Source organism: Alligator mississippiensis, chromosome 9 (genome assembly GCF_030867095.1).
Source record: "Alligator mississippiensis isolate rAllMis1 chromosome 9, rAllMis1, whole genome shotgun sequence".
NCBI classification, from domain to species: domain Eukaryota; kingdom Metazoa; phylum Chordata; order Crocodylia; family Alligatoridae; genus Alligator; species Alligator mississippiensis.
Genome location: NC_081832.1, coordinates 54,212,308 through 54,239,354, shown reverse-complemented (window position 1 = coordinate 54,239,354; position 27,047 = coordinate 54,212,308). Strand labels below are relative to the sequence as shown.

Below are 27,047 nucleotides of genomic sequence, written 5' to 3'. Positions count from 1 at the left end.
TTCTGCAATGTAAATTGTGCTATATTTCACAAGATCACAGCTGCAGTTCTCAGTCTAGTGCTTAGTCCTTTTTTGAGGTTGAAATATCATTCATTACCCAATGGCAGTGAGATTGTTTCTGCAAGTTCTTACTTATGGCTTGGAATTCTTGGAGTTATGGAACTAAACAGGATATCAAAGCATTGAATGTTGTATAGGTGCTAGCATTTTTTAAAATCCAAATGCTGTCTATTTCAAGAAGGTATACTTCATATATCTAGTGCCTAGATTATCTGAGACTCTTAGGCACCTGACTTAATAGAGGTTACTCATCCATCTTCTTTCCTTTAAAGAAGTGCTTATCACTTACAGAAAGCCCTAAATAGTAGTCCATCCCAGCTGAGCAAATCACTGAAGTATATACTTAACATTTAAAGAATGGTTAAGTTATCTTGACTTCAATATGTTTTAAGCATGTGTCTATAGTTAAGTGTATGCTTAATTGTTCAGTTGAATCAGACTCCTAGAATGAAGTCACATTGTGAAATATGAATATACATTTAAATGAGGGGTAAGATTTTAAAGCTGCCTGTCCAAAGCTCAGCTCAGTTATATTCAGTACAATGCGATGATACTATCCATACAGCATTTTTTTCCCCAGTGGCTTGCTCCAGTGTTGTCTACCTGCCATTGTCAACAACAGAAAAATATAATACTATGGATACTAGTTTCCAAATAAAATAAATACTTTGAACTATTTAACTACTTCATCTTACAGAATCTGGGTAATACACAAAAGTTTCCAAAAATGAATTGTGGCAATGTGGGGGGAAAATGACATACTTGCTTTAAAGCCTATCGAGTACTTTTTCTCCCAACACAAGCAATTCCAGACCTATTGGATGCATCTACACATGCCAATTTAAGGCTCATTAACAGTGTGGGTCTACACACGAGCACCCTTAATGAACCTTATAATGGCAATTTTAGTCTATCCATACCTAAATTTGATACCTGCAAAAGCAGGTATCAATTTTAGACACAAAGAGCTGAAGCGCATTGTGATGACTGGAGGTATTGTAGGGCTTACTGCCACTGATGAGAGTTCATTTCCCTACAGGCAGTGACAGGATGGACTTTAATCTCAGATCACCTGGTCTGCCAGGAGACTGATCTTACTTTTCTCTTCTGCCATGACTTTGTTGGTACAATGTTAATAAGAGACAATACCCTGAGACGATCCTTCAGGTCTCAATCTCTGTCTTCTTCTGTGGGGCTCCAGACCTCCCCTTTACCCCACCCAATCCATTCCATCTGACCCCAGCGCTCTTTCCTGCCTGGGGCAGGGGGTCAGACTCAATGATCTGCTGAGGTCCCTTCTGACCTTAATATCTATCTTAATAGTCCTCTGTAGCCTGCCACCTGGGTGACCACAGTCTTAGTCCAACACACACCCACATACAGGGTATGGCCTTAGACTAGGCTCAAACACCCAAGACACAACTGTTTCAGTCTCCCTTTAGAGTCAGTCCATGCAGCCACAGTCCCTCGGTAGGATCTCTCTTCCAAGCAAAACAAAAACCCACCAAGATGGCTCTAACCTTAGAAGGACATCTTCCTTGCCTCCCTCCAGGGCTGGAAATGTTTTTGGCAGCTTCCCTCCTCCAATCTGGAGCAAGAGGCTGCTCTAAAAGTGTTGCTGTGATTCTTTCTTCTTTCACTGGCCTCCAGCTGCAGCTGTAAACTCTGTTTACTTTCATTTTCCCTCTGTCACTGCCAGCTGCTCTTCCTCCCTTAGTCTCAGCTGTCTGGTACATAAAGCACCCTGGGGGCTCTGTTTACTCTCTCTCATTCTTTCACATATTTTAATGCAAGTGTAAACACGCTAAGGCACATTAAAGCTGTGTATGTCAACTGACTTGAGACAAACTTTAGTCCCAAGTTGGTGTGCACACTTCGTTAATGCACCTTAGTGTGAACATGTGTAGATGTGCGCCTAAATCACCATAATGTGCATTAGGCAAATGCACGTTAAGTTTAGGTGCATGTAAAAGCATGTGTAGACACTCCCATTGATTAGCAAATAGATCTGTATAGTTTTCAGACATACTTATAAGTAGTGTCAGCAAGAAAAAATGTTCTTAAAGAGAAATAAAAAGAAAGCAGAGGTAAAGTGATTAAATTAAATTATTAGAATTGGTACAGAAGAGCACAAATGAAGAGCTGCTGTCAAAGTTTAAAGGCATTCTAACTCCCAACATAAAAATGAAGGCAGTGCAAAAATGAGCAAGAGAAATAATTTAGACCTTTTTAACTGCTAAATATTATGCTTAAAATCCTTGCTTGAAAATTAAAAGCAATTCAATGAAGATAGTTATGTAGTCCACTCTAGGATGCATACCTGGAAAAAAAATATTGCATATTTAATCACAGTGATTTTAGTATTTTTGTCTACTTCTGCTTCTAGTTTAGGGAAAGGGAAAGGGGAGAAAATTTTGCCTGAGCAGTTTTCCCTTTTGTAGTTTTTTTCTTTACAGATTTCAGATTTTGAAAATTATAAGTATCACTGAATGAGAGATACCAGGCTGTAAAGAAAGTTACTAAGTTTGAAGGAAGTGTGGGGGAGTCTTCAGCTGATTTTGGATGAAGAAAGGGAAAATCAATAGAAGTCAGTACCAGTTTGGTCTTTTCGAAGGCCATAAAACATTTTTTACAAGCCAGCATGTTTTGAAGTGTGATGCTTGCTCTTTGCCAAGTTTTCATTTGTAAGTAAAATACGTTTCAGTAGAACTTGCGATAAACAGTGAAAGTCTCAGGTGGGTGATCTCTTTGAGGAATTGCTATATTTAATGTTTGAAAAGCAATGGCAAATATGTAGACTCCTTTTCTGTTATCTGACCTGTGTGATTCATACATACTTTATCCAATAGTGGGGTAGCTGGGTGTTGGTATTGATTTTGGTTTTGTCTCTGTATGTTGGTGACCAAGAGAAAGGACTCTTCTCTGATGAGCTCACAATGCCAACCTGTATCACTCATTTGTTTTCTATTAAGTGCCTTTGTACTTTTTATCATGCCATCCTTCAGACTTGGAAGAGCCTCTCCATAAATATCCATGAAGCCACTTTACTGTTCTTGTTTGAATCCATTCTTAATGTTTTGCTTTTCTGTGACTTCCAAAAGGGACTTGATAATGCTTAAGTTGCTTGGCAGGTGGGCTGAAACCACAACCTATCAGTACTGTCAGTGCTGACCAATATTTTCTCCCTATTTTCCCGTCTGTCTCCAGCTCTTTCCTCTTAGACTTACCTTGCAGACTGTTGTGCCCAGGTGCCATCTGTAAGATTGCACGTGTGCATGAGTGTGTACCATTTAGCACAGCTGGATCTGGCACTGCAGTGTGAGCATAGATTTACTGTTTAATTGATTGCTGAATAGAGATGGATGTAAGCACATGGTAAACTGGAGATCTAATGCAGGAGGCATATTAGCATTAGCAAATGAGGAATACAACTCTGACAACATATCAACCTCTGGGACTACTGTGTACAAGTGTTCTGTATCATAAAAGATGCATCCCAATGTTTTCCTTTATTATTATCCGGTCATTTATTTACAGGTAAATTATTTATCTTGGTGAAATGCTGCAGTATAATGCAGTGATGGTCCCACAAAATGTAGTTCTTTAAAGTCGTCTTGAGAAATTACTGGACAAAGCAGAGACATGTGTTTGTTTATACATGGTGTTTTTAGTGGGAGTTGGGGGACACTGGAAAACTAGAACCTAGAATAAAGAAACTACATCCACCTTTTATCCTGCTCTAAGTTGATATAAGTATGATAGTTCTGTTGTTTTGCAATGATAAGATGCACTCTGCTTCTGTCACCAGTACTCTATTTTTTAGATTAATGACTATCAGAGGATAATAGACTAGTGTTCATTAGACTAATACAAGGTATTATAAATGGACTAGTATTAAGCATTAAAACACATCCTTGCAAGATCAATCTCTGTCTTTGTCTCAGAGTTGCAATTCTTAAATGAATGTAGCTGATGTCAGATTTTAATTCATGTTGCTACATTGAAATAAAGAGCTCATTAGGGTGAGTTTATGCTGGATACCTCCATACTAACCATAGTTCTGCAGTGCCCCGGATTCCCTTCGAATTACACTAAGTGTTGATTCCAAGGAAGTTGAGGGTACCCAGCACCTTTATAAATTCAAGCATTAGTACAGTTTTTTAATTCACTTAAAAAGGTTCCATTTAGAAAAATGCTTAGTGATATGGTTCTGTGTTTATTATTCTGATCCCCAAGCACTAGGGTTATGTGAATATGGATACAGGAAGATGAATTTCATGTAGGGCCACGTGAAACTTTAAAGTGTGGCAACTTCTCCAAGGTAATTGACAAAGGTACATCCTCATATCCTGCAAGAAATTGAAGTTAAATTACAGAAGCTTAGGTGTCTTTCATTGAGGCTGAGCTATCACAGTTACCTTCCAACTGCAAAGCAAAGAATAGCATGTGTCAGCCGCGGTTTGTGTGCAAGGTAAAGCCAACCTCATACACACCTGTTTGGTGCTGTGGTAATTAATTTGTATGCTCATACTTGTAACTAATCGCTACTTTTTTGAAAGAGGTCAAGAGCTAAACTGAAAAATCAGAAGGGAAATAGTTCTAACTCATCTGAAATAAAAATCTTTCAGTCTTTCTCATAAAAAAGAGATTTTTATTCTGAAATGGTCAAAACTGTTCTTTTGACATGAAAATGCCTATTTTCCCCAAATAAATTAAAGGGAAGTAAAGAGCTAGCTTCACAAGGGAGGAACGGGAGGTAGTGGTAATGTTTTCCTCCTTAGCCAATAACCATTGCAATTGTGCAGGATCAGAGACAAGTAGGCTTATTTGTTTTTCTGCCTGAATAGATTTGAACCAGTATCTCCCACATCCCATGAGAGTGCTCTGTCCAGAGTGCTGCACAACATCTGGGAACAGTGGGGCTTTGAACCTCTTTCACTGTTTGCTGGAGGAGGAACTGGATCCTTGATTTGACCACAGGTCTCCTAGCTCTCAGGTGAGTGACCTAACTACTGACTCCATGGCTAGGTACAGACATTCAAAAAGCCTAAGGTGGAAGCAATCTAAGTTACATAGTTTTCTGTAAGTTTAGATGAGTAGCACACAGAACATACATTCACCCTTTGGCAGGGTGGTGGTGGGAGGAGGCAAATATTAGCCCAGGTTCCACCATTTTAAAACCAGTCTATGTGTGCCAAACTTATGTTCTCTTATGCGTATAGATGATTTTGGATCACTTATACCAGTACAAGTGTAATGTCTGTACCTGTTCCATGTATTCTAAGGACCAGTACTTATTTTTTAAATTTCTGCATGCCTGAACTGAATGAAGGGTGACTTCAGCAATCAGAGCTAGTATTGGCCTAGGTAATTCACTATATTTCTACTGCATTTTAAGAATCTACATTATTAGCTATGACTTGCCATTGGTTGTGTGCAGATGCCTTTTTGTTTTTTTATGCATTGATATACCGTAGATGTTTATATGACTCATCTGGGTTCAGTTTTTGTTGTGGGATGTGTTTCTTTAGAACAAAATTAAATCAAAACTGTAGCTCCAAACTTTTGATCAGGCTATGCAAACTTTGGATGCAAATCTCCACTGATTCTTTTATGCAGAACTGGGCTACACATTTCTTGCTAATGGCCTTTCTCATGATATTTCTGGTTTCAGTCCTGAACAGAAGTGATAAATTACTTACCTAAACATTCTATAACCTTTAAGAAATAAGTTGCTTTTTAGCTGTAGAAATACTTAAAACTGTCACTATTTAATCAATTAATGTACTCTGAATGCACCACTGTGAAAATATTTACTGTTGTGTTCTGTACCTTTAGTAGGAGGCTCTCTACAGTAGTGAATGTAGGCAGGATTATGCCCTAACATATTAAAAATATTAATATTTTGAATGAAGCTGAAGTACCCTCAGAAACAATCCATGGAAGATTCTAATATAATTCTTTCTCCACGAACAGTATACCTTATGGCAGGGGCGGGAAATTATTTCTGGTGGAGGGCTACTTACTGAGTTTTGGCAAGCTGCATTGGTAGCCCCACTCCTTGACAGGTGCCCCACCCCTGGTCACTATCTTGTGGCCAGAAGTCCCACCCTTTAACCCCTGACCTTTGCCACCAGAAGTCCCTTCCCTTGTCTCCAGAAGTACTCCTTTTAGCAAGGGGTTTTGCCATCTCAGAACCAGAAAAATACCAAAGATATTCTAAAATTCAAACATCTACAACATTCATTAATATGATTTCAAAAATATTTGTCCCGATTTACATATGTTTGTGTAGTGGACACATAGGTAATTGCAGAATAGCTTAAAATGAAGTATTACTTTTATATATTGTGGGGGCAGGCATGGGGGGATGGCTATAAGTTTGTGGGGGTCTGTTGGTATGTGGGTATGTGGAATGTGGGGGTGTAAGCATGGGGTGAGGGAGCATGTGGGGGTGTGTGTGTGGATATGTGGGGTATGGGTGGGTATGGGGTTTGTGGGGAGCTGTGTGGGGGGCAGGGCTGGAGTGTGAGAGGGGATGTGGGGGCCTGTGTGTATGGCAGTGTGAGGGGGGGTGCATGTGTATGGTGGGGTGTGTGTGTGGGACTCCCCCTATGAACACACACACATACATACACACACTGTCTCTCCCTCCCTCCCTGGATGCACGTGCACATGCGCATGCACACACTCACTGTCTCTCCTTCCCTCATTGCTCTCCCTGTCTCTCTTGCCCTCTTCCTCATTGCAGGGACATGCACATACATACATGTGCACACACACCATCCTGCTCCTGGCCCTGGGGTACCAGCTTAGGCTCTGTGCTCCCCCAGTCTGGTGATGCAGCCAGGAGCCACATGGGGCTGGAGCAGTGGGCTGGTGTGCAAGGAAGCAGTGAAAGCTGTGGCAGGCAGAGGCTTCCAGTTGAGGGGGGGAGGGTAGGAGGAGCCTGGGGGCTATGGGCTGGAGGCTGTGGGCTGGGTGGGGCAGGGCTGGACTGGCCTTCCTGCTGAGTCCTGCTGGCTTCTCCTGGGTCCTACTGCCCCTGGCTTCTGTCATCATTGACAGACAGCCAGAAACAGATAAATATACATTTTCTAAATTTTTAGGGGCCCCGTGGGCCAGATAAAATGGCCTGGTGGGCTGAATACAGACTATGGGCTGTATTTTTCCAACCCCTGCTTTTTCCTCCTAACTTCTTTTATATACAGCTTGCAATATTTCCTATCTTTGAGGGGAAAGTTGGGCATTTTTAGATGAATGTGCCTTTTTCCACTTATACTGAAGTAAGTGAAAAAAGTGACTTCCTGAAGTAATTCCTGATTTCCCTACCCAATACGGGATGTCAGGTCTACTTATGTATAAATGCAGTAATTATTTTCCCTAGTACATGTAACATCCTGTATTATTCATCTTTAGAAAAAAGATAAAGACTTTTTACTTTCAAAAGCAAGACATTCCAATTCCATTTCATGTGGATAACATGTGTCACAAATTAGTTTATTGGAGAAGAAGCAGTTTCACAAATGTAAGAAGAACATATCAACCATATGAAGCACATTTAAAAGAAATATAGGCGGGCACGCAAATTATGCCCATGAAAAATTTCTTTGGTATAGATAATGAAAATGAAGAATATTTAAACATGAGGTCCTGAACAGTTTCCCCTCAAATAAATAATCAAGTTAATAAACTGAATAATTAGGGATTGCACACTTTACAATTTGTAAAATATCCAAGGTCCAGTTAAGGCAGGAAAGGGTGGTATATATCTTCATACAGAAATTATAATCCTAAAAAAAATGTAGCTACTTATATGCCTTATGAATGTACTGAAGAGTGCTTGCCTACATACTCAGTACATTACAATATTAAAAAATAATTGCCCCTCTCATCCTTGCAGTGTCTCAATTTGTCTGAGATCATCTTCTCCCATCTCATACCTCAGCAACATTTTCCTATCATCATCTCCTCATCTCCCCTTTTCTTAATGACTGAAATATCTTCTCTTCTCATCCATTTCGTGTAATGGCCTTTAAAAAAATCAACCATTACTATTAGTTAATTCAGTATAATATCAAATACAGAGCCTCCCTCTTCCCCCGCTTCCCCCCCCCCCCATTTTTTTAGACTGACTGACAACTAAGCTATCTCAGCGCATAGATGCAATACTGTCTGGAAGACAATAATTCAGTTGTGTGAAGAACGTTGAAGGTTGTTGGTGTCGATGGTCATGTGTATATATACACAGCTACATGTGTTTAATTTTATGTGGTGGGAGAAAAGAGTTTTACCAGAATAAGCAATGGTTCAGCCATTGGGGCATTCACTTGGGATGCTACTCTCCCAATTCAAATACTGCATATTGGTGGACTCCCCATGCTATTTGAAGAGTCCTGAAGTCGTTCCTTTACCTGGCTCCAAGTGTGAGGTCTGAAATAGTGGAAAGTTCAATGTCAAGGAATGGATAGAGTTACAAATCAAGCCCTTTATATAACTAGGTATCTAGAAAAAAGTGTAAGGTGAAATAAACTACCATGATGATGAAGGCAGAAGGGAAAATTTCTACTTCCATTCATGAATAGGATATATCTTTAGCATCTTGCCTAAGAGTCACTTATGCGTAGTTCATTACAGCCACTATGTTACGACATAAAGATCTTAAAGAAATTATATAACTAAAGAGATTTTATTCTTTCTCTGTTGTTTTCTATATACTGACCACACTAACGAGCCATGCAATAGCTTAGTCTTCAGCTGTGTATCAAGGAGGTAAAAAAATCCCTCATTCATTTACAGTATAGAAGGTTTGAAAGTCCACTAACCAATTTTATATTTTCTTGTGTACAACTTGTCTGAGGGCTTCAACTGTTTGGCAAAGTGAGCATCTTTTGTGAGTCTCCCCATGACCCTTTTATTAAGCAGCTAGCTGTGCTCAATAGCAAAATTGATTCTAATTGCTTCACAGCAGGTGGAATGATTTAACCTAAAGCAAAGCCATTGTCTTTATTCAAAAGTGTGCACGCCTTTCCCACTTTCTTTTTTTTCCATAAAAGCTACTGTGACCCTGAAAGAGCAAATTAAATGTTTGGCTTCCTCCCCCTCCCCCCCCCCAAAAAGCAACCCTCCCCCCCCCCAAAACCCCCAAAACACTACAGTTCATGAACTATTTTAGCTAGTACATTAATAAAATCTCCCAAGAGCATAAAAGCAATCCAGACCCCAGCATTAATAATACTGGATTTATGTTCTCCATTTACCTCATGCTATGCATACAATGTGTTCCCTAGGAAAAAGCCACATTGAATATAAATAATTGTATAGATCTTTTGGTAAATTTCATATTGTCAAACATCTGGTGAAGGATTAATGGCTAGAGCAGAAATAAGTTCTTTAGAATTTCCATTTTTGTAGTAATTGCACTATCGTGCTTAAGCTGCTAAGCTCCCTCCTACCTACAACCAGTCTCTTTGGATTCTTTCTTGTTGCACACCACAGCAAAACAAGAAATAGCGGTGAAGTCTATTAGCATTTACAGAAACATTTGTCAGCAACTTGGATGGTGACATAACTTCTAAGTGCAGCCTGCTGGGAGACTATCCAAGCCAGGCCATACCCAAGCTGGCAAGGATTTCAATAAATCTCTGCAAAAGCGTTGTAAACAAGTACTTCTGGACTTTGTTTGTGCTTGTGAATTCAGCTAAAATGCCTTCTCCATCTGGGAATTATGATTTCTTCTAAGTTGAATTTCCCTTTTTGCTTTTCTGTAGTACTTTAACCATTTTTGATTGTCTGCACCAAATTCAGAGACCAACCATATAAGAGGTAGTGCCTTCTATTCATTTGTATCTCGGTGAATGTAAGTTAACATGAAATATTATGGTGTGGAAGAGCAGAGTTGTAAGAAGAAAAGGGATGAATATGAAGAGATGCAACAAATCAAGGAATACCTATCTAATCTTGTCCATTGTGGGGTGTTTTTTCTGTTCTTTATCCCGCTCTTACATTTCTCCAGCCAGTAAATGTATCAATTTACTGTTCTTTATTAGTCATATGAGAGACACCAGCAGGATTTGTTCCCATATGAATAACTATGAATTTGATATTTTAATTCTCTTTAAAATACAGTTGGATTATCTCAATTCAGCATCGTATAAGCTGGCTATAAATGGAATGAAAAAAAAAGCAGAAGTTGTTTTACAAGCTAGGAAAGAGCTGTGATTTTGAACTCTTAATCAGATGAAGTAATGAAAAATCCTCAAGAGTTTATGAAAGATCTCAAGGTTTACTTTATGTGAGAAAAATAAAAGTGAAATAAAGTTAAATAAAAGTTCAATAATTCTTTATTTAAACTAAAAATGATATTAATGTATTCAGATATTTTTAGTAAAATGTATCATAGAGTGTTCTTTAAAAAGAAAAACTTGACCTATAAACATAAGCTGCCTTTGACGAGTTGAAGATGGATCATATTTTCAATCACTATTAGAACTAATACCAAATACAATTAGATTATGACAATAAATAAATTAAACTGAATATACACAAGCCAGATAGTTACTGGTACACATGGTTTCCTCAACATCTGGTCTATCAAAATCCAAGCTGAACCAATACATTTTTGGTCCAATTTCCCACCCCCACTTAGCAATGCATTTTAGTGCTCAAAAATAAGGGATTGGTATGATTAACTTGACCAAATGTATAGACAAGCAATCTCTGTTAGTTTTTTTTTTCCCCCACATATATGCTAACCTCTAATGCTGTGATGGGAAAACTTGTCGCATATCATAATATGATGAGACTGCTGAAATGTAAGAGAACACTTTCTTTTTTCCCTCCTGAATGAACACCTGTCAGTAATTAAAATAGTGAAATTAAAATCCAGACATTTTGCATTTCTATATAATGCCAATTTCCTGATGACCATTCCAAGTGTTTCAAAAGGTTTCTGGGTATTTCCAATGTTTTCATAACAGTCAAATGCACTGGAAATGCAATCCAGGATCCCTGCGCTCAAATTTGAAGTATGTAACTAGATGCAAGATGAACCAGTTCAGGAAAATAGGGGGCTTTCAAGTATTGGGGCACACATAAAAACAAGCATTCATTTAGAAAATGTGGACCTAAATGACTTGCCTCAAGTTTATCAAAGGATCAAAAGGAGAGCTGAAAGACAATTTGGGAGACTTGAGGCCCAGTCTTGTCCACTGTTCCTAGAAATAGTTGTGGAACCTGGCCTCACTGGTAGAATGCTTTGTTATAAAAAGAATTAGGACTTGGAAGTGAAGCACAAGATCTAAAACAAACAGTTGGTACTGAAGAACCAGTTTGTTTTCTCAAGGGATGATTAGGTCTTACTTCTGAAAGGAAATATGGTGACACAGGAAACTCAGAAGGAAGCATAATTTAGAAACTCCATATTCTAAGTGTAATAATAACATTGTTTCCTGTCAGACTGAGTGAAGTGGACATCTTTTTGCAGTTCTGATCCACTGGTTTGAGGGATTTGCACTGTGCCAAAGTAAAAATTCTGTGCAACAGTGTCATTGTCTTCTAACCTCCTTCATGGCATCTCCATCTTGCATTTACTTTAAGATGGTGACAGAGAGAACAAGGTCAGAAGATTAAATGACCTTCTCCTCTTCATGTTCACATTTAATCTATAAACAGCAGGTGGGAAAATCATCCACTGAAAAACTGTCTTCAAACTGAGTTGGTGTTTTATTCCACCTTGAAAAGTCGATATATGTAAACTGATGTCTGATGTAGATAAGCTAGTGCACAAGCTACTCTGAAATCCATAGTCCATGAGATCTAGAAATAATACTGGTTCCTCTCACTGTTGAACTGGAAAACCACGTAGGTAAATTTAGTTGGATACTTGTCCATATTTAGATCAGAATCCAAATGTAAATATCCACCTTAGGTATCCAATCCATTCCAATCCAGGCTGGCCCAGGATCTCATGTAGTGATAAGACTTCTTGATTCTCATTGATTTGTGGCTACTCAACAGGTTCCCAAAAAAGGCACAATCTTTAATTATGTTTTTTTTAACTTTATTCATGTGCTTAAATATTAATAAAGGACTTGGCATATAATTAAATGCTTTGGTGAACAGAAATGTCTTCCTGAACTGTACACCTCATCTGCAAGATACTTTGAACCATTCAGCCCATCAGTTCAGCTGCAATTGTTTTAAAAAAAGTGATTTCTCATGGCTTTTTAAAAAAACTTAACACCTTAAATTTCTTAAGAGTCAAACTATCATCAAGCTATTTCTATTTCACATCATAAGGTTTGCTCTGGAAAAGTGACATGAGCTCCTTTGTCTTATCTTACTACTGAATTCCATTCTGTTATTATTAACCTTTCCATTAAAAATTTCCCAAGTTTAACTTCTGTGGGCCAGAAGAAGGATTCTAATCAATCCTCAAAGTTATTTTGTCCCCAGGAATAAAGCTGAATGGTTATAGGAAAATAACTTTCACTGCGCATAGTTTAGAAGGACAGCATCTCATTCCCACTACTATCTGAAACACTGGCCAAGTCCTAAATAATATACATTTTTTTGGTCTTATTTTGAAGCAAGAAAAAAATACAACTTTGTGGAATCTTTGAAGAAATTGTACCTCTTTAGACATCAAAGGTATTTCTAACTAGCTGGATCTGTCACAGAGTCTCATTTTTATCTACATACCTTGGGCTTTATGAATGTGTGTTTGATAATTGCTTTGTTGTTAGTCCTTTTGACACTGAGTGACAGTAGTTTTCAGTGCCTGACAGCCAAATCTATTGGCATATGACAGTCCTCATGCAGTGTGAGGCATTTTCTTTCTGTCTAGTGACAGTAAGAGCTTCTAACTTGACAGAGTAGGGTTTATGCGCCTTTAGAAGTAAGAAGACAACTAAGAGAGGATGTGGGAGCTCTTTATGTCAAAATCAAATCATTCATTCATTTCGCACTTGTTGTATAATGCAACAGAGAGAAGACCTGATAGATACATGTTAAAGCAAGTTATTTTATGTATGTTGCTTATGGGAAATTTGATTACTTAGTGAACTATTAAGATCTTCTGTTTGGGTCTTTAAATTTTTTACAATTTCTTTTAATTAAAATTAAATTTTTTAAAATTTTAATTTTATTATGAAAAACCTTCATAATACATTAATTTCTCTTCAGTTGCTTCTATTAAAAGGTAGTATTATAGAAAAAGATGTAGTGTCATGTAGAAACATTGTGACATTTCCAATACAGCTACTGTATTTTCTGCCATGAAGTAATGTATTTTTAGTGTTCTATATGTGTATATTAAATGGGGTATATGGTTATTTTAAAATTTTAACTTTTTTTTTTAAGCAAGGATGAATTTCTGGAACTTTTATCAGGGGTGGCATTAGAAAATAGAATCAACTTGTTTGCTTGCAAGTTTGGTACATAGTGGTCACTAAGATGTCCATGGTGACAAAGCCTGTTTTGTAACCCAAATGGATGTAAATACCAAATACATAAATAAATAAATAAGAAAACCCAGACATCTTAGTTAATTCCATAGTTAATTGCTTGTCAGAAATGTCTTTTCAAAGGGTCTGAAAATGAGTGACTTATAAGATCAAAGGAAAGTATCTTATTATAGATAAATTGGTTGATTACTGGATATCCTTGGTGTTCATGTATGCTTTACTCCCATATTCATGAGAATATGTCTCCACTGATTCATCTTTGCAACTGGATCCCAACATATCAATATTTCATTTGTATTTGTCCCTTCTACTACTTGATGTTGGTTGTTTCTTTTTATATCTAAATGCTTCACCAGTTACAGGATGTGTCTCTGAGATGGTCCACAGCATGCAATTTTTCCATCTGTGGGTACCCAAGAGTACATTGTAGCAAATATATCTATCTGTTGGTATTCTAAACATGCTTCTTTTGATCTGAGTAATAAACCCTCTAGCAGAGAAAGTTTTTGGCAATGATATCTAAGTGTTAACCAATCAGTATTTTAAGAAACTGTGCCAAATATATGTAAGTTTCTTGCTATTTCCATTTAAGAAGTGGAAGATGAAGCATTATAGCTTTCCTGGAATGAAGACTGGTTGAATATTTAGCCTTCTGCAAGAGAAGACATTTTAGAGGAAGGCATAACCCTTTTTAACTTGTATTTTGCACCACTAATGCAATTATATTTTTGATTGAAATAACTTTAGGAAATAGCACTGCTGTTTCATGAGCACTCATGCAGTAAACTTGAGGATTGATAACAATAACTGTATCCATTCTAGCTCAGATGCTACTGCTAGTAGTATCTAGGTTTTTTGGGGTGTTTTTTTTAAAGCTATCTAAGCTCTTGGCCCCTATAATACCCTACATCTGTGAGTTCCACAGAATTATTTGTGATTGAGTGACGAAGCGTTTGGGGATTTTGTTTCATGTTTAAACTGGATGTTCTTATTGCCTTCTAAACAGGCAGATGTTACTTACCACATTCCATTTCCAAGCTGGTTTAGTTCATTGTCTCAGAGACTCCTCTTTCAAGAGTTCATTATTTGGAATAGTGAAATCTGGGAGGATTTATTAAATATCTATTTTAGCTGTCTGAGATGTATATACTCCAGAATAACATCAGGCACCTGCTGACTTGGATTAAAAAGACAAACTTGTTCAGCCCTTTCTCCATTATGTCCAAGCTGATTTGATTTTTAGCCCTGGCATCAATTCAAAATGCATCCCTTTATATGATATATATGTTCCTTTACTCAGGCTTCCACTCTTACAATGACTCCCATTTTACCTTAATAAAAATAACAACCAGAGGATCCAGTAGTCTCTACTCTTATTGTCTTCACCAACAAAATGTTGTTTTTAAGGGCTTGAGAGCTTTTGGCTGAGCAAGGGTCTTCAAGGAAGTGTGCAGGATTTGAAACATTGACAGATAATATTGCAGAATATCTTGACTATATGAAGCGGTAGAGAGGGTTGGTTTGTCTGTTTGTTTTTGTTCTGTTCCAAAAAGTAGGTATGATGTTAGCAAACTAAAAAGATGGAAATTGGTCACTTCTTAAAATATTCAGGTTTTTATACTGCAACTCAGAAAAAAATATTTTGACACAATTTGAAAGAGGGAATAGAAATATTTACAGTCAAAAGGCTTACATTCTAGGCTTCACAGTTCTGAATGAAATGATTGTATTGACGTATTTTCAGCATCTAGTTTTTCTCCAGAAGTTCTCCCTGACCCCCAAACTCAGTTTGAATGAATGAAACATGAGTAAAAATATTTTTAAATTATGCATTTTTGTGAGATACTTTTTATTTTAAGAGAAAAGGTAAAGGATGTTTGATCACCAGGTGGATTTTCCAAGTCACCTAAATTGAACATCTTATTTAATAAGTTGGTTTCTTTTAGCAGTCTTATTTTAACTCTGGCCAGACACACATGAGATTTCCATGAGTAATGGGCAATTTTTCATGTGGTGCTGTTTAAAGAAATGGTACAATAGAAATAATGTTCTTCTGTTCATATTAATCATGTGGCATGGATTTGAAGATTCTGAATTTTAAAATGTCCAACACATTTTCTCTTCATGACAGTATGGTTTAATTTTAATTGCATTTTAAGAAAGAAATCACCCTAAAGCATCTTGCATTATTCACTATAACAATTATCTTGGTGGAAGAAATACACAAAATACATTTAATTATAGGTCACAACCCAGCAAATCATGAAAATCCTATTCTGAAGTAAATTGTTGCCACTAATTAGCTTTCTTGTTTGCCAGTACCAGACTAAATGCAATTGATGTCTTGCTAATATTGGTTATTTTGTGTGATATTACTGACTTTAAAAAAAAATGCTTAGAATCTGGAAGGCATAAAAGACCTTAGGCATAGAAGACCCTTGTGTCCAGTCATTGAGTAGTTTCATAACAACATTAAAAATCTCTAAATGAAATTATTTCTATGGCTCTATGTATCACATACTTTGGAAAAGATTTTTTAAAAAGTTTTGTTAACCCCAGTCCCAAATGAGCAAGAAACACAATAATTAATTTCTCGTTACTTAAGTGTATTTTTCAAGGCATATATAGGCAGCAATAGAAACTTCAAGATTAAAAAAAAAAAGATAGGTCTGCCTTAGGTCTGCCTCACATTTAATAAGTATTGATGATGGATGCCAGACTTCTTAGCTCTCCACTTCCTCTTGTTCAGATTTTAACAGGAGGCATCCTGGGTCCAATATTGTTTAATATCTTCATTAATGATTTGGACAATGGGATCACTAGCACTCTTAGCAAATTTGCAGACAACACCAAGTTGGGTAGAGTTGCAGATTCCTTAGAGAGTCAAGTAGGGTTGGGCTGCAGAAGTGGTTCACAATCAATCAGATAAAATTCAGCGAGGACATGTGCAAAGTCCTGCTCTTGGGATGGGCTAATTGCATGCATAAATATAGACTGGGGAATAATTGGCCAGGCTGCCGTACGTCACAGAAAGACTTGGGGCTTATAGTAATCCATAAGCTGAATATGAGCCAACAGTGTGCTCTTGTTGCAAAAAAAAAAAAAAAAAAGCCAACAGCATCCAGCATCCTTGCTTGTATAAATGGGACTATCACTTGCAGATCAAATGATATTCAGCACTGGTAAGGCCTCACCTGAACTACAGTGTTCAGTTTTGAGCCCCACACTCTAAAAAGGATGTGGACAGTATGGAAAGAATGCAGGACAGTGGGGAAAAGGGTGGGGGAGGGGAGGGCATCAATTCAACATTTATAAGGAAAATAGGGTTGGTCAGCCTGGAAAAAAGAAGACTGAGGGGGGGATGTGATAAGAGACTTCAAATGCCTGAAGGGCAACTATAGCGAGGATGAAGATGGGTATAGGAAACCCGACTAGAAGCAATGTCCTCAAGCTGCAGCAGGGGAAATCTAGTTTGGAGCTTAGTAGAAACTTTCTGACTCTGAGGGTGGTCAGGCACTGGAACAGGCTATCTAGAGAAACTGAGGATCCTCCATCCTTGAAAGCTTTCAAGATCAAGTTAGACACTTGGCTTGGGTAGTTTATTCAAGGATGAGCCTGCCTTGAGCAGGGGGCTGGGTTACATGACTTTGTGATGTCCCTTCCAGCCCTACTTTTCTATGATTCCTATGAAAAGGTATCTAATGGCACTTTAGTGTCTTGTACTGTCTGGAAAGAGTTACTGATCTCACTCTATTTCTGTGGGGGAGGATGTCTGAAGCACAAGGGCTGATTGCAAGTGGTACCTGCAGGTCAGGTACTTTTGTTAGTGAAACAGCCTGGGGAAATTCCAGCCCCCTCCCTCTGGCTTCTCCCTCCCATAGTGTATTTCCCATTCCTTATATAACATGGATTTCTTTTTTCTTCGTTACAACAAAACAGATTCAAGGGAAAGGAAAAGAAACATTTAATACTTCACATTTTTGTGTTCTGTAATTTGTGTGTAAAATAATATGGCACTACATGAAGAAACAAATGAAAATGAAAGCATTCATGTTTTAATTATACCACTTAATCTCTTATACCAATGCATTTAGAAGAGTATATACTGAGTTTAGAATCCAAAGCAAATATTTTCTATTTCATTCTTTTCCAGTACACAAACTATAAAGAAATTTGAAAGGCCTAAATTCTGCTCTTGGTATTGCCCAGTATATAGACTTCAATGGAGTCTTTTTGGACTTGTCAATGTAATTGGCCTAAATCTTTCATCTTATAATAAAGATCATTTTTTACTAATTAAACATTCTAAGGTCTTTTATAAAGATCAGTCTATAACCATCCAGAGCTGACAAAGCAACCAATAGCCCAACAGGCTAATACACATTTGGCCTAAATTCTCTGACAGAGTAAAATCTACTGTAATTCAAGTCCAAGAGTGAAAAATAATGAGGGTAAAGGTTGTATAGGATATCTTTCTCAAATTAGACTGAGCCTGAGAATTGATACTAACTTTTGATTCTGAACCTATGCTATCATTTAGACATAAGACAACAGTGGAGTTTGTATTTCCCATCACAGTCACCATAATGAGATTCCCAAAACAGAATATGTGATATAATTTTCAACAAGTAACTTTTGTCAAATTTAGGTTTTTGTGTGTATGTATATGCATACACACATACATATACACATACTTCACATGTAGTGATCATTTTTACCATTTTAGAAACCCTCTGTAAACCTAAGAATCCCAAGGCACTTAGTCCATTTTACATAACAAATCAAGATTCTTTTTACTTAGTGTTGAAAGGCATCTACCTCTAGAATGGAACATAACTGCTTTAGCAAGACATAGCAACACCCTTTAGCTGTTTAAGAAAGGAATTAAATTTAAAACTCCCAGGGAAATATACATAAGAAGATTATAGTTACCCCAATTTGAATTTAGCAGCTAACAAAATTGCTACAAGCAGTGAATATCTTGAATTTACATTTCAAACTACTTCCCATCAGCTGAAGGTTCTCAGTTGTTTTTTGTCACAATTTGGAAAACACAGGTACAGCTATTGAATTACCAACACCCTGTATCTTTCTTCACTGACTCTCATCCAAAAATCATGGTCAGGTTTTACCTTGCTTAACTTTATATGATCACAAGCCTAGGAATTTGTATCAAATAGTGAAGGTGAAAGATGTGATATACTGACACCACTATTGATGATTATTGCAGTTTTAATAAGCATTTAAATGAACACACAGCCTTCCCTTTCTTATCACAGTTAATATAATAAAGACCCCAGTTTGAGGGAAAAAGAGTTGTTCTGAGACTGTAATAGAAATATGGAGGTAGCTTGGAGAGAAGTCAGAGACTGGAAACAATGTTGAGGAAGCTGGAGGGGCTGAATTTACAGATGTAGACCTGATGGAGAATGGATTGCATTCAAAAGCTTATCTAACTTAACCCAACTATATAGCTGGTCCAATAAAAGACATCACCCTAAAAATATACTTGCCTCACAGAATATAGACAAGGCTAACTACAGGCCATATTTTGCTCAACTTTACACACATACAATGCCACTGAGCTCAATAGCTGCTCCAGAAATAAAGAAAAGTAGTAAAGAACATAATCATCATTAATCCTGATATCTCCATGTCAGAAAATTCTTCAGTTCAGCTTCTCATATTCCACTGCTTACTTTTTATTTGGTTGATGGAGACTTTTATAGTATTTTTCTAAGGCCCTCTGTTTTTAGAAAGATCCTCTATATTAAGAAAAATCACCAGAAGTATTTACTCAGAACTCCTCCCATTGCTACAGAAAGGGCAAAAAATGCTCATTAATCCATTCTACAGGTCTAATAAAATCAATGAAAGCTTTACAATTGATTTAAAGATGAGTGCATTTGAAAATGCCCCTGATACTTCTGTTACCCTTTAATCATGCTTGTAAAGTATGTAAAAAAAATAAAGTTTTCACGTGCTAAGCAGCATTTCCAGTTGGAGTAGTTTTTCAAAATAATTTTGTGACATTAAATAATTAGACAGCTAGAAAACCAATAGGCCTTGCTCAGGGACAGGTCTCTGACTAGACCACAGAATTCAATCACCAAGTGATGACTCTTTCAGTAGTGCCTGGCTGGCCCGGACTGGGCTACCTAAGGTTGTTCATAAGCACTGCAGGCAATTTGAACCATTCAGGCCAAAGTATTATTTGGCACAAAAAGTCCAAAATTATGCATCAGGACTCCACTGTCTTTGACAAAGAACAAAAGAGCAGGCCCCAAAGACCTTCCCATTTTAAGACATAGCAAAGAATGCAGATGTAAACAAGAGGGAATGGAGTACACAAACATAATGGCTAGGGACAGATATTATACATAAACTGGTTTAAGTGATCAGAAACTTATTTAAACCTGTAATAGAATAAATGGCAGTGCACATAAACCAGTTTGAAAATGGCTGAAATGGGTTTGAGATAAACCTGGTTGAACGTAATATCAGACTTAACTGATTTGGCTCAAACCAGTTTATGCAATGTTTGTCCAAGACCCTTGCTGGTTTAAAATAAACCACAGTGGACCCCTTCCCCCGCCACCGACCCCCCACAGCATCCTGGCATGCTCTCTGGGCTGGGTGAGGCTCTGTGCTCCACAGCAGGGCTGGCCCCTCCCCTCTGCTTCCTGGCTGCAGCTCCCCTAAGCAGGGATTATTCCCCGCTCCCCTCTGCCTTATCCAGACACCTCAGCATTAGCTAGCAAAACACATGCTAGCTACAGTCTATGCTGTGCAGGATGACCAAGGCAGACAGGCTTTTTGGAGCTAATCAACAATTACGTTAATGTCCTTCCTTAGAAGAGCTGTTTGCTCCCCCTGTTCCCCTCACCACTCCCTAAGCAGGAACTCCCCCCCCCCTCCCACCTTGCTAAGGAGGTGTCTGTGTATTAGCTAGCAGACCACATACTAGCTACAGTCAGTGCTGAATCAACAGGTAGAGCTAACAAGTAGCTCATAATGTCCCTCTGTTGTTTTCTTAATGTGGTGATAAACACTGAGTTAGGGGGTGATAAATACTATTATCAACTCCCTGCTGGGCTAATAAGAACATCCTACTGGGGCCTGGCCATGCCCCCCCCCCCTCAGCTCAGTACTATTCAAGGGAAGGGAGAGCTGCTTTAGCACCCCCCCCCAAGCTTCTAGCCTGTGCCATGCAGGCATGTGCCTGCATGTCTGGGATGTCTGTGTAGTTACAAAGTGATTTAACCTAGCCAGGTTAAACTAACCTGCAAAGATTGATTCAGTTCAGGCTCAGGCTTTCTGAACGTCTGTCCCTAGCCAATAAGACAGTTCCTTTTATGAGACAGAAGTGGTATAAAGCTAAAGTATAATGTTTGATATATATTCTGGCTACACACTAATAATAATAATACATTGTGCATACTGTAAATTTATAATTCTAAGGTGTTAAATATCAAATTATATCAACTGTTGGAGCTCAGATACTATGATGATTGAAACCCTATAAATACCTGGGTTAGATAGATTGATACTAGCAGAGAGAAATCTGGAGGAGAATCTGAAAGAACATATTCTGTTCCACAGAAACCGATTGGTTTAATGTGTCTCTAACTGTGGAGGAAAAGGTAGTAAGATGGGAAAGTTCAAGATGAGAAATTACTAGGGCAATGAACACAATGTGATAAATCATCCATAACAGGATTATAGCTACTTCCTTAGGAAAGAAATCGATGTTCATCCACGTGTTGAATCAGAATCAGAGAGACCTAAGGGATCAGATAGAGGTCAGAGGTACAGTATATCACCATCTTGAATATAAGTACAGAATGCAGTCCTTATGATTAGTAACTTCTAAAGTAATACCAGGTATTAGACTCCAGAGAATGGTTGACACCTTTTAGGTGTTCTTTTTTTCTAACCCCAACTCCATAACTAAGATAGCATGAAAGAAATGGTCAAACACATTTTTTTTATGTCACATAAACCTCAAGAATATTATAACTAATAAGGAGGACATTACATTGGACCACACTGACTGACAAACTGTTATAATAGGGAACATATTTTAAGGCATTTGTTTTTTGCTGATAATGGTCTAGGTCTTAACACTTTTTTGTTAAAGACAATAAACTAATATTGTGGAAGTACTTGATAGTACCATTTTTAGTAGTGAACCTAGTGTCACAGTGTCATAATCATAAAAAAAGATTAAAGGATAAACAATACTGGAGAAACACGTGAACAAGCTGATAGGCACAGATCTTATTAGTGTGTGTGGCTTGCTTGCTTGTTTTAAATATGGTGAGGGAAAATGACCTAGAGGATTGAGAAAAGAGCAAGAACCTTTCAAAGTAAGGAGGGGAAAGTGGGGCATTGAATAAGACAAATTGAGGGGATGGGGAACGGGAGCATAGAGAGCAAAAGTTTTAAAGTCAATGGACAAGTGAGAAGGTTGAAAAGAAAAATTAGTTACACTGATTACAGGGTTGCCTACTGTCCATAAATTACTACTAATAAAAAAACTCAAATAATTAAAACAATGCTTGTCCATAAATTTTGTAAAAACAAAAATAAAAAATTGAGCTGTCCATATAAACAGTAAGCTGCTTGGAACTGACTGAAGGTCCCTATCAGAATTAAATTGGAGTTAAGCATTGAGGCACAGACAGCAAAGAAGTGCCACCTGGTGTCTGAGTGGGAATGCAGCACCCTTTACAGATTTTTGTCAGGGATTTGTAGCCTACAGAAGTTCTGTAGCCTCCTGGCCCCAGGAATATGCTGCTGCTGCAACCTGGGTCCCATCACCTGCCTAGAATAGTTCTGGGCTGCAGGTAGTCAAATGGTCCTCCATTGGGGATCCATGCCAAATGGGGCAGGAAGTTGGGGCTGGCAGGAGGAAGGTCATGGGTGGGCTGGAGAGGTGGGGGGGAGAAGGGAAGCATGGTGTGAAACCATTGCTGCAGTCCAGAAGGTTTGCCACACCATGTGTATGGATTTTTTTTACTGATAATCTTCAAACTTTTTACTGACAATTTTTCTTACTATGGTAATTTTAAACCCCTAAATTTGAACACAGCCCTTGTCCAGAGACTGGTAAAAAGCTTACCTTTACATTTTGTAAAACTTTTGTCAGCAAAACCATAAGTCAGTAAAAAAAAAATTGGCCATTAGCTTCATATTTGTAGTTCAGCTAAACCCCTCCTTATTTATTTATTTATTTATTTATTTATTTTTAATTTTTCAAACCCTTCAATGTAGCAAGGTAAAAAGTAAGTCTTTTGAAATTTCACAAATAATGACATTTCTGGGGTGCAAAATTTTCTCAACAAAATAAAATTAAAAAATTCCTTATGACTTTGATCTAAAATGTTTGACTCAAGCCACATGGCCCTCTGTGCTTACATTGCTTTCACTTGTGAAATATGGACTGCAAGTTTTAGACCCAGAAATCACTTTTTAATTACAATGCTTAAACATATAGTACTGAAATATTAAGTTCAAATTTTTAAGTTATGCTTTAAAGAAGAATCTTGTGTATGGATGTGATTTCCCCCTACTAAACCCCATGATATAAAATCCACACAAAAAATTGTTTTTCAAAATGCAATACCTGACTGGTGTAATAACATAGAAGAAGCTAGGTATTCCTCAATAGGCTCCTGAGTTCGAGCTTGAGGGAGTTTATAAACACTGTAGAAAGGTTATTAATCACAGTGAATTCTTTTTTCATATGGTATATGAGTAGGATTTATTCTAACTACTGCCTGAATACACTAACGATATGTATTAGTGGAGGAGGCAATTTAACAAAGATAAAATAACAAAAACACAGTTAATTTAGCAAAAAAGAGAAATAATATAAAGGATTTATGAAAAGTTTAAAATTATATAAATTTAAATGTTGATAACCTAGTCAATTTCCTTATCGTAATACAAGTTCCATTATGTCTTAAAAACTGTAAGTATTCTCAGAACTCATTGTTTATTATCATCACTATTTATCCTCTGGATTCACATCCTGTGTGGGCTGCGTTGATTCAATCAATTAGTATCTGGTGGGTAGCTGTCTTGAGGATTAAGGCACTCAGATATCTATTTGTAAATCGTGCAAATAAATAAGGAAAGGCAGATATCAGGATGTGCTGTTACCTAGATAGGAGGTACTGAGATTCAGAAGCTTTTGATCTTATCATCGTATAGAAATTTCTACTCTAAGCCTAAAAATAATGTAAATTTAAAATACATATTTTTTATGATCGGAATTAAATACAAGGAAAAATATATTCATTATATATGAATATATTTGTAGTGCTTGTATTTAAAAAAGCTCATTTTATTTTTAAAGATTTTTTCTATTTAACTTTTATACATAAAACAGGGGCTGCTACTCAAACCAGGACCTTGTCTAGCAGAATGAACTTGAGTGCAATCTGTGTGTGTGTGTATGTATGCACTTATACAACAACACATTATCTTTTATTCAATAACATTTTGATTAGCCTAAACAAGTAAGAATAAACATTTATATCAAAAATTCATAACATTTGTAAATACCATGTAAATTACTATAGAAGCATGTATTGAAATATGTTATAGTATGAGAGAAATTAAAAGTGCTAAATATCTAGGATTACCACAACTACTAAGTAACTACAATTACCACAGCCATGCTATCCAAACTAATTAATGATTTTAATATAAACTGCATAAGAAATATCAAAGGAACATTAAAGTTACTCAAGTTAGCATGCAAAGATTAAGAAATAAGATAATTAAGTTATTTTTTCACCTTTAATTAGGTGCATACACACGCACACACACATGTGCCTAATTAAAGGTGAAAAAGTAACTTAATTCTCTTATATATACATATTTTTCTCTTATATATATAAAATGCTCAGAGATATATATATATATATATATATATATATATATATATTAGGGCTGTGCGAATCTTCGGTCCCTGATTTGATCCGGCAGAGATTTGACCTGATTCATGGCCTGAATCTCCAAATCTGAATCAAATCAGAAGACCCTTTTATCTCTCCGAATCAAATCAGAACCCTCCAAATTGATTTGGAGAGATTCAGAAAAATTCAGAGATTGGGACATAGCATAGACACAGCTTTAAATTTTTTTTCTACATACCTCTAGCAGGGGCTCATGACTGCTGTAGTGCTGGGGCACATGCAGTGTCCCACAGAAGCACAGGGGGATCCTCAGTATGTTCCACAGCAGACATAGAAGTGGACCAGAAGCACTTCTGGTCCTCTTAAAGAGAGTGCACAGGACCCCCCGCCCCTGTGCCCCCGCCCCCCAGCTCGGTGAATGTGGTGCCTCCTGGGTCTCAGGGTCTCCCTGTGGCTGATCCTTGACCCAAATCAAATCAGGGACAGTGATCTGAATTAATGAATTGAATCACTGTCCCTGATTCGGCCTGAATCTGAATCCAAATCAAATAAGGCTCACTTCACAACAAACCCATGCTGGCTATCCCTCAGGATGTCGCCATCAGCCAGTTTGTCAAGAATGGTCCTTTGATGTATTTTTCCAAGATCTTCCCTGGGATAGAGGTCAGGCTGTTGGGCCTGTAGTTCCCCAGATCTACTTTCCTACCTTCCTCGAAGATAGGCACCACATCAGACTTCTTCCAATCTTTGGACACTTCACCTGAGTGTCACGAGTTCTCAAAGATCCATGTCAGTGGCTGAACTATGATGCTTGCCAGCTCCTTAAGTACTGTGGGGTGTAAACTGTCTGGGCCGGCTGTAATACTTCTCCCTCGCCCTGGCTGTCCATAACCATATTGAGCAGGGCCGTCCCCTCGGGCTGGTGAAAAATTGATGCAAAATACCCATTAAGCAGGTTGGCTTTTTCCTGGGTGTTGGTTGTCAGTTGTCCCATATGGTTTAGCAAATATTATTAGAAATATTATTCTTGCTTTTCCTCCAGCTCCCCTCATATCTAAGAAAGGACTTTTTATTATCCTTGATACGTGTAGCCAGTTGGAGTTCAGTCGCAGCCTTGGCTTTCCTGGTTTGCTCTCTACAGGTCCAGACCAGTACAGAATACTCTTCCTTTGAGGTGGATCCAGTCTTCCATCCTTTATAGGTCTTTCTTTTTGGACACAGGAGGTCCACTAGTTCCCTGTAGAGCCAGGGGGGCTGCTGTGCCCTTTTGCTGCCTTTCCTCCGAGACGGGATAGACATTGCTTGTGCTTCCAGGATTGATCCCTTGAGGAGCAACCACTCATCCTGAACTCCCCTCCCCTTCAGGTCATGATCCCTTAGGGCCTCGCCAACAAGCCTTGTGAGCTTGTCAAAGTCAGCTTTCCTGAAGTCAAGGACTTTTGCATTGCTGACTGACTTGCCAGCTTTATGGTGGATGGTGAAGGTGATCAGCTCATGGTTGCTGTCTCCCAACTTCCCTTTGATTATTAGGTCATTGATTGAGTCATCCTCCATTGCCAGTACTAGGTCGAACGGTGCTTTGCCTCTCATCAGTCCATAGACTTCGTGAGTCAGATACAGCTCATCCATGCACACGAGGAAGCTTTGCGACTGTTTGGATGTGGCCGAGTGCTCTTCCCATGAGATGTCTGGGTAGGTGAAGTCTCCCATGACAACCATGCACCAGGAGCGTGCAGCCTCAGTCAGTTCCCTGGTGAATTTCTGGTCAAGCTCTTGATCCTGGCTAGGAGTTCTATAGTAGACTCCTACCATTGTGTCCCCTGTGCCATGTTCCCCATGGATTCTATCCTAGAGAATCTCAAATCATCCATGCTGGGTGCCAATGTCAGCTTGCAGGGGCGCGTAGCTTTCCTTGACATAAGAGAGCTACCCCCGCAACCCCTTTTGTCTGCATGATCCCTCCTGTACAGGGTATAGCCATCTATACCTGTGGCCCAGTATAGGTAGAGTCCCACCTTCTGTTTATTCCCCAAGCTCCTGGCATTGGTGTACAGACATGTAAGTGTCCCATTAAGGGCCCTTGCCTTCCCTATAGATTATTCCGGGGCTGGCGTAGGGGTGGGTTCCCTTGAGTACCTTAGCCTGCTGGATTTGCAAAATTTGCCCAGTGGGCTTGCAGTGGCAGTAGTCCACTGCAAAATTTTCCCAGTGGGCTTAGTTTAAAGCCCAGTGGAGCAGGTCAGCCAGTCTGGCTGAGAAGAGCCTCCTTCCCAGTGCAGTGAGGTGGAGGCTGTCTCTTCCCAGCAGACCACTGCTTTCTCACCAAAGAGCAGACTGTGATCATGGAACCCGAAGCCTTCACGGTGACACCATCACCACAGTCTTTGATTGACTACCTCAGTCCTCCTCTCCCTCCTCAGCCCAGAGCCTGAAACTGGGAGGATCAAGGAAAATACCACCTGTGCCCCAACCTCTTAAGCCCCGCTCCCAAAGCCCTGTAGCATCTCATGACCTGGCTGGGATTGCTCCTAGCTATGTCACTTGTGCCCACATGGATAAGGAGCATAGGGTAGCGGTCGGTGGTCTTACTGGA

General features: G+C 38.4%; 1 protein-coding gene across 1 annotated transcript in view; it reads left to right on the top strand.

Annotated features, from left to right (window-relative positions):
* TENM2 (teneurin transmembrane protein 2) overlaps positions 1-27,047 on the top strand; it is a 2,247,577-nt gene that overhangs the window by 297,897 nt on the left and 1,922,633 nt on the right. Inside the window, exon 4 of the mRNA XM_059733461.1 lies at positions 4,908-5,056. The gene's annotated coding sequence lies outside the window, so the exon portion shown is untranslated. The remainder of the gene's footprint in view (positions 1-4,907; positions 5,057-27,047) is intronic.